This window comes from Silene latifolia, chromosome 6, assembly GCF_048544455.1.
Source record: "Silene latifolia isolate original U9 population chromosome 6, ASM4854445v1, whole genome shotgun sequence".
Classification (NCBI taxonomy): domain Eukaryota; kingdom Viridiplantae; phylum Streptophyta; class Magnoliopsida; order Caryophyllales; family Caryophyllaceae; genus Silene; species Silene latifolia.
The window spans coordinates 111,227,563-111,236,382 of NC_133531.1; positions in this window are offsets into that span (position 1 = coordinate 111,227,563).

The following is an 8,820-nucleotide window of genomic DNA, read 5'->3' on the forward strand; positions in this document are numbered from 1 at the left end:
TAAAATTGTTACTTTTAATTTTATTTTCATGTTCTTTCTTTCACAAAACACATGTAATGTATACTCCTATGATCAGCTTATTGCTATTATTCCACTGTAAAGGCGTAAAAGATAAACCCATCTATGTTTTTGGCTACTATAAGCAAACATACAATTTAGTGACAACAAAATTATAGTTTGTTAAATTTTAATTTTAACCATTAATAATAGAAATTCTTAAGAGCTCTCTTTCACAATAGTTAAGTGACTCAAAAGATTTTGGGTTGATTCCCAAGTTTCAAGGATGACTTCTATTTATAATCATAAGATCATCCTACTTTATGCTAATCTTTCAATGTGGACAATTCTACTATTTATACGTAATATATTCACAACACCTCCATTATTTTTCAATGTGGGACAAATAACATACTACGAAATACACCATCTTTTTCACACCTAACTCGACATCCAACCCGAATCCCGAAATATGGACAATTGTTACTCATTATATCTAATAGTAGTTATATTTAATAATATGAGCAAATATTATATGTTAATATTCGTACGTTCAACATCCAATCCGATTAATAATGAGCAAATACTAACAAACTAATCTTATCTAAAGTCTCAAGTTTTTCGCCCGTATATAGGTAACATTTGTGCAATTTTATCTTATTGCTAACAAACTAATCTTATCTAAAGTCCAGAGTTTTTCTTACGTATAAAATTAACATATTTGTTCTTATAAATATTAAGTAGTTTTTAAGGGTTGGACTCTCTAGATGAAAAAAATGTTAAAACTTGAAAAATTAACATGAAAAATTAACATTATGTAACGTTAATTTTAAAGTCTCTTATATAATAAGTATACTACTGATGTATGTTCGTTATTTAAAAATTCAGCTTAAAAATTAAAAAATAAATAATTTATTGCTAAACTACTACATTAATTTGAGTATAAAAGGAGATGATATAACAAATTATAATTATATAATTGTGAAACCACCAAAATCAAAAGTATAATACAAATAAATTTCACTATTGTGGAGGTAATAATACAAACTCTTATAAGAGCTATCTAAGACAATGCTTAATAGAATCAAAAGATTTTGGGTTGATATTTAAGCTCCAAGGATGACTCATATTTATAATCATAGGATCACCCAACATTATATTAATCTTTCGATGTGGGACAATTCTATTATTTATATTAATAAGATCAGCATAACTTATGTTAATCTTTCGATGTGGGACAATTCTACTATTTATAATAAGATGACCCTACCTTTTCTACTATTTATACGTAGTATGTTCACCACATCTACATTATTTTTCAATGTGACATATAACATACTAAGAAGTACATCATCTTTTTCGCACCTAGTTCGACATCCAACTCGATTTAATAACGATTTGTTCTTTGGAGTCAGGCCTCCTTCCCCCCCCCCCCCCCTAATTGATGTATGAACTCTGTTTGTAAGTCTTTAAATTTAAGTACCTATTTAAACAAAAAAAGATTGAAGACAGATAATTCCGTCTCAAATAAAAATTCGTGATAATAAAATACAAATAAATTTGGTATTAAGACTACATAAGCCGTTATGGCCTATGGGTCTTTTAGGAAAATGTTTTTGTAGCATTTTATTATGAGTGTGTTGGAAGTTCTTAGAGCTAAGATGGTAGCTAAACCATGAGCTCTTTGCTATATTTGGATTTCTTCAATTGTTGTCCACTTAATTGTTTGACTAATATTCAGTGAGTTGGTCCCATTGTAATGAAATCATACATAACTCATTTTTATATTCTCATTCTCATTAAATTGAATAATTAAAACATTATAAATATTATAACCCATTTTAATATAGGAAATATTATTATTATTATTATTATTATAATAATAAAACATTCTCCACCTTATTTTTTATATCATATTGTGAAGATGATTATACAAATTCTTAAGAGCTCTCTAAGACAATAATTGAGAGACTCAGAAAATTTTGGGTTGATAAATAAATCCCAAGGATGCCTTCTATGTATAATCATAAGATCACCCCACCTTATGCTAATCTTTCGATGTAGGACAATTTTATTATTTATATATGTTCAATGTGGAACATATAAAATACTAAGAAGTATATCATCTTTAATATGTGCAAATAATATGAAATCTATACTCTAATGATAACATTTTTTACCACGAATCTAATTATATAATTTTCATAATTTTTTTAACGATACTTTTTTCTTCAAATGAAATGTAAAAAATTTTTATATAAAAATTAGAAAAATCACTTGAATATAATTTAGGAAATATATATTATAATAATTAAAAGATTTTTTACTTTATTTTTTATATCAAAAAATATTATTTATGTTACTTTCCTCAATTGATTTTTGATGATGTGGACAACTTAGAATTGCTCAAAAAAAGCCTCTTATATATATATATATATATATATATATATATATATATATATATATATATATATATATATATATATATATATATATATATACATATATATATATATAGATTACATTGAAGGAAATAAAAAATAAATAACTAACCAATTACAACTAGTTTACTACGTAAATTGTACAGAGTACTACATTTGAAAAAAAAATGAATGAAAATACTGTGTACTGCTACAAGTAGTTTACAACAATGAAAAAAAATCTATCAATAAACATCCCCACCGGCGGCCACCGACACCACCACCCTCCCACAACCACGGCCCCTCGCCGGCCTATCCTCACCGGTCGACCGAACCAACACTACCACCCTCCCATGACCTATCCCTCACAAGACTAGAACTTCCAACCACCGCACCCGCCGTCGAACCACACCGGCCACTCCCACGTCACCGGACCACCATCGAACCACACCTGCAACGCTAGGCAGTAAACCACTTCCAACAAACCCCACCATAACACACTAATTAGCCTTTAATTAATTTAGACAATAAACCCTAATTAAAAAGGAACAAAATACAAAAACGAGTAAATTCAATTATTACTATAGGATTATCGAATTAAATACATGCTCTTCACTCGAATAATCATTTATAATTGAAAATTTTTAAGGAGATTGAAGAAGGCCAAATATTAACAATAGAGAGAAGTTAGTATTAGGTTTGATGTTTTAGTAAAGGCTAGACAAATGGAAAGTTTGGTGCAAAAAGTACCGAAATAAATAAAAATCGTACTGCGAAAATAAACTCCAAAAATGAATAATATTCCCTGCATTTTCCTATTTTTACCCCATTTGCGTTATTGTGGTCTCCAAGACGCCACTTTGACCTTATTTTTCGATGTCTATATGTTATTTTTTTTTCATGAAATTTTTTTCGTGAAAGATGTCTTGATATTAATTGTAAACTAATGTAAATCCCGTGTATAAATGCACGGTTTTTGTAGATTAGGATATTAGAGAGCTTAGCAAATAAAGATGATAAATTTAAAGCGAATTTAAATATTTACACACTATTGATAAGAGATATTAAGTTAAAGTGGATGAATATATATTTATTCGTAAGTTTGTATGTAGTATTAGAAGTTAAAATTAATATTTACACGCTATCAATAAGAGAAATCAAGTTAAAGTGGAAGAATATATATGTTTATTCATAAGTTTGTATGTAGTATTAGAAGCTAAAACTCTCTGTGAATATCTTCATAGACAATGCCAATTAAAATTACGTAAAACATTTAACGGAGAATATATGAATTTTCTTATTTATAAAATTTAGATTAAATATATTATTACAAAACGACCTCCTATACGAAGTGTTATTAATTACGGAGCAATTTGTTGTACTGCAATCATGTTTCATATATGTATACTAATACATGATATAATGACAAATTGACAATTAATAGAGCCCAACTCCTTACTAAAATAGTTGAGCGGGAAAACTCAGAATAAGACTTATTATTTTAGTTAAGGGAGATGAAAAAAAAAATGAACTTGAAAATTAATAAAGAGAATTGAGTGAAGTCACGAAATGTGTACTTCCTCCATTCAACTTTTATCACCCACTTCTCCAAAATAAGTGAGGAGTATTATATTGAAGTGGGATGATAAAAGTTGAATGACGTGAGTATTATATTTTTTTACCACAAAATTAATGATTTCAATTTATATATTTTAACAAATAACTTTATTGAATTTTTTTTTTATGAAACTAATAATATTTTTATAGTTTTTTTTATATAGAGTAAATAGGTGTTAAGTCATTCTTTAATATATAATAATAACACTAATAAAACATTTAGCAATTAATAATTTTTATATTTATATCACTTTTGTTTTATTTTAATTAAATTATTACAATTTAGAGTTTAGAAAAAAATTATATAATGATTAAAAAATTATATAAAAGAAAAAAAAGTAATGAAAAAAGACTTGTTTCCTTATTTAGCGAGATTCTTTTGGAGGAAAAACATTTGAAAATTTTTATTCTCTTAGTATATTGGAGGATATTTTAGTTTTATAAATAAATAAATAAATAATTTTTATTCTCCAACTTATTGACGGTCAAAGTTAGGAAATTTTGACCTCCAAAAAGTAAATGGGGTGAAAATAGGAAAATAGAAGGAGTAACATTTTTTCGGAAACATTTACATTTTATCGTAAAATATTGACTTTTCCAGTTTTAATTTCAGACGGAAATAAGAATATGCGGTAACCATAGTATTCAATGCCTGATTGAAATCTGAATCGTGTTTACCGACTAAAGTTACAGCGTGATGTTCATTTCTTGAGTAAATGGGAAAGAGTTGGTTCAACAACTTTTTGATGACTAAGGTGTAATTACAGATGAATGTAGCATATTTAGTCAGTTACCAACCCTTTTTTTTTGGTACTGACAAGTGATAACGGTACCTACAAATACTCCAATATACAGCTAAAAACTAAACTAGACACATATTGGTTAGGTGTGTCAATGTGTCTGCTATTTTGAGCTATCAAAGGTAGAGTGTTGTACTCTTATCTTTCCTCAAATCTTATGATTTGATGAGCTCCAATCAATTCTTAAATTGTCGTAGCACTGACAAGTTCTAAAGTCTCTATTTAAAACCGTCAAATTAACAATTTATATATACCCACTAACACCATATATAACGTGTCTGACACCGACACTCGTGGGACACACGTGAACACGCCTAAATGTATCGGATAACTATAAACAAGGAATGATATGTCGAAAGACTGAAAGAGATTGATTAGAAGACGGGTTTGAGTGGGAAATGAGAATAAGTTTTAGTCAAAGTCAAATTTTACCTTCAATTATTTAAATTTAATATCAAATATATTGATAACTATGTTATTTACTCGTTTTCCATGCCTAAAACATTCACTTCTAGCCTAGGTAGCACCAAAATGGACACGGACACAGGACACGGACACGACACGGACACCTGACACGGCATCCCTTGAAATTTAGGACACGGGACACGTTAATTAAATTTAATAAAATATATATTTTATAATTATAAACGTTCTATTTTATTTTTGTAAAAGTATTTGATATTAAATTTAAATAAGCGACAGCTCATTTCACGCTTAAGGAACATCATTCACCCCAAATGATGTCCAAATATCATGGACACGCGTCGGACACGGCCGAAATACCATGGACACGCGTCGGACACGTGCCCGAATAAATGTAGAAAGTTAGACACGACTTTATAGGTATCCGACACGTTTCGACGTGTGTCCGAGGAGTGTCGGTGTCCGACACGGTGTCGGACACGGGACGGCTGATTAGGAGAAGTGTCCGTGCTACCTAGCTTCTAGCTCACTTGTATGCATATTAGGTGCATATTAATGACTTAATTGCTTAAATTGCTCAAAACTCGCATGTTCGAATATATGGTTTGGTTTTGCTCGCTTTGCATCGTTTTTGTAATACCTGGATATTTTAGGACCCACAAAGGACATGGGGACACGTGAGGGGACCCACGTATACTCGGAAGTAAAGGATGACTGTACACTAGACCAAGTGCAATTAGCACTAGACCGAGTGCAGCTGGCACTACACCAAGTGCAGCGGCACACGACCAAGTAGAGGTGGCACTCGAACAAGTAAAGGTGGCACTCGACCAAGTGCCACCAGCACTCAACTAAGTAGCACTTCACTCGACCGAGTGGAGAGCCTCACTTGACCGAGTGAACCAAACACTCGACCTAGTGCCCTGTCGCTGTCACTAGAAACGCGTGTAAGCCTTATCTCTTTAACCCTCTCTTTTCAGATTTCCTCCCCATTTTTCACTCCTCACCTTATCCCTCTATCTCTCTAAAACTCATAAACTATAGACTATACATTACCCACAAGATCTAGTTCATTCCTTTGAAGATTCACTCCCTAATTCTTGTTCTTGCTCATCCTTTGATACTTGTAAGTTTATACTCATCTTCTCCCTTTGTTCTTTAACTAGTAAACCCTAACCTTGCTAGTAGTTCTATGATGGCATTTTAATTAGGGATTGATTAATTAAGTAAAATAATTACAGAGTAATTAGTATTATTAGTTGTTGTAGAATGCTTTATGATAGTTATTATGTAATGTATGTAGGATGAGACGATTTTGGGAGATGGACCCTTGGTGGTTTCGAGTATCTTATGGAGTATGCTAAAAGGTAGGTTAATCCTACTCGGTTTCAATAAGTTTGGATGGTCATATGTGTCATTATTGTGTAGTCATTACATTACACCATGTTTGTTTAGGATTTGGATGAGTCTCATGTGTATTAGTATTGCATTATAACATGATGTTGGTTTGTTACGACTCGAGGAGTCGGGATATTGTGGAATTGATGTTCGTGTGCTATTTGGGGATTGTGTTTCATAATGAGTCGATAATTGTCATATTGTGTGGTGTCTTGCATTTAACGTGTTTGTTATGTATATTGGAGGATATGACGGCTCGTGATTGTATGGTTGTTGTCGAGGAGACGGAAGGCGGTTGGGAGATCGTCTTCCGCTTGAGTCGCCTCTTGGAGCTTTCCATACCAAGAGGGATGTGCACATTAATGACTTGAGTTTAGAGGGACTCGTGTGGGTGAGGCACGACGTCTGGCAGGGGATCCGGTTGGCTTTCGGACCCGATACGTCTGGGCGTGTCCCGGTACCAATTTGTGAGGTTGTGGGTACGTCTGGGCGTGTCCCGGTACCTGTGTGGTTGTTGGTATGTCTGCGCATGTCCCGGTATTTGGGTGGTGTTGTATAGTCATGAGTTTTGCATTTCAATGGCATGTTGCATATTTACACATTGTGTCGTTTTCTATATTTATTTATTGAAACTGACGTGTTTGGGTTGTGTGTAAATAGTCATCTATTTCCGGGGTGGCATGTGTCGATCCATATGATATTTCTGATCATATGGGGAGCAGGTTGAGTATAGGTTTACTTGTTGACATAATCGGGGTTCGGACCGCGCTACGGACTTTGGAGTCGAGTACATAGGCACTAGATGGATGATATAGTCATAGACGAGTTGTACTTCATTTATTCATTTCTTTATGGTTATGTAATTCATTAAACATATTATTTATAAAACGTTCTTTGATTGGAGTTTTGAAACACTACCTCGGTTAACCGAGATGGTAACGCCTTCATTTATCTTGGCCGGATATTGGGGGTGTTACAAAGTGGTATCAGAGCGACGGTTTTGGAACCTAAACCAATGAACCAAAATGAATCTAGGAGTGTCTAATAAAATGAACCCGACATGGGTACAATAGGAGGTCGGTTTTAGATGAGTAGGCGTCCTCTTTTCAAAATTAGTGCCTATTATCTCGGTTGGTCACTACGTGGGTGGTTACGAATATGGGTAACACTATGTGAATCGTGGTATGATTGCATGTATGTTATGGTATAATGTATTTGTATATGATACGGAATATGATAATTGTGGAATATAGATGAAAGAAATGTTGTGTAATCACAAGTGTGTTCGTGACCCATGATGAGTTTCTTGCATGATGTGGTTATTCTTGTGGTATATGATAACATGTGAAAGATGGATGAGTAGGCTAATGTGTATAATATGTTTTAGAAGCGATTAGTGGGTGTTGGTATGAGAGACGTTAGTTCCGAATCTTGGCATGTCGATATCATATGCGTGTTTGAATTTGTTAGTACTATTGTGAAGGCATGAATGTTGATGATTGTTAGTAGAATAGTTATGAGTATGAAGGTAATGTGTTAAAGACGGTGAGTATGATGCCGTATGAGCTAACTCGGGATGGGTCCCCGATAGTCGGTGGACTCCCGAACCTTTCTTTGGGATGCAGGGAATACCATAGTTCAATTTAATCGAGAATTGAAAGCCGTAGAGGATCACTCGAGTGAGTATAGCCCATACTCGGCCGAGTAGGGTAGCACTCGACCGAGTGGACGAGTCACTCGACCGAGTGGGCTAATTCCAGAAACTGGTAAACTTCTGGAAAATGGTCAATCGATCGAGTAGCCATGTCACTCGATCAAGTGGAGCTGCACTCGACCGAGTGCTCTCAGTACTCGACCAAGTGAGTCTGACAGGCTGAGAAAACTCGTGTAAAATTTGCTTTTTCTCTATCTTATCTCCTTCAGTTCTACCTCAAACCTTTTAACTCCAACATCAAAATTTATCTAAAAATAATTCCAAAACTCCATTTTTGTGATTTGTTGTTTGGATTACACTTTGCTACTCCAATTTTCTTCATCTGTGTTGTCTAATTTGACCATATAAGTGTGTTCATCTTCTCCATTTTCCCCAAATTGATTTTGGTTAGATCTACGCATATTTGTTCAATTTTTACCAATTAATTGCATGATTTTGTTCAATTCATGGT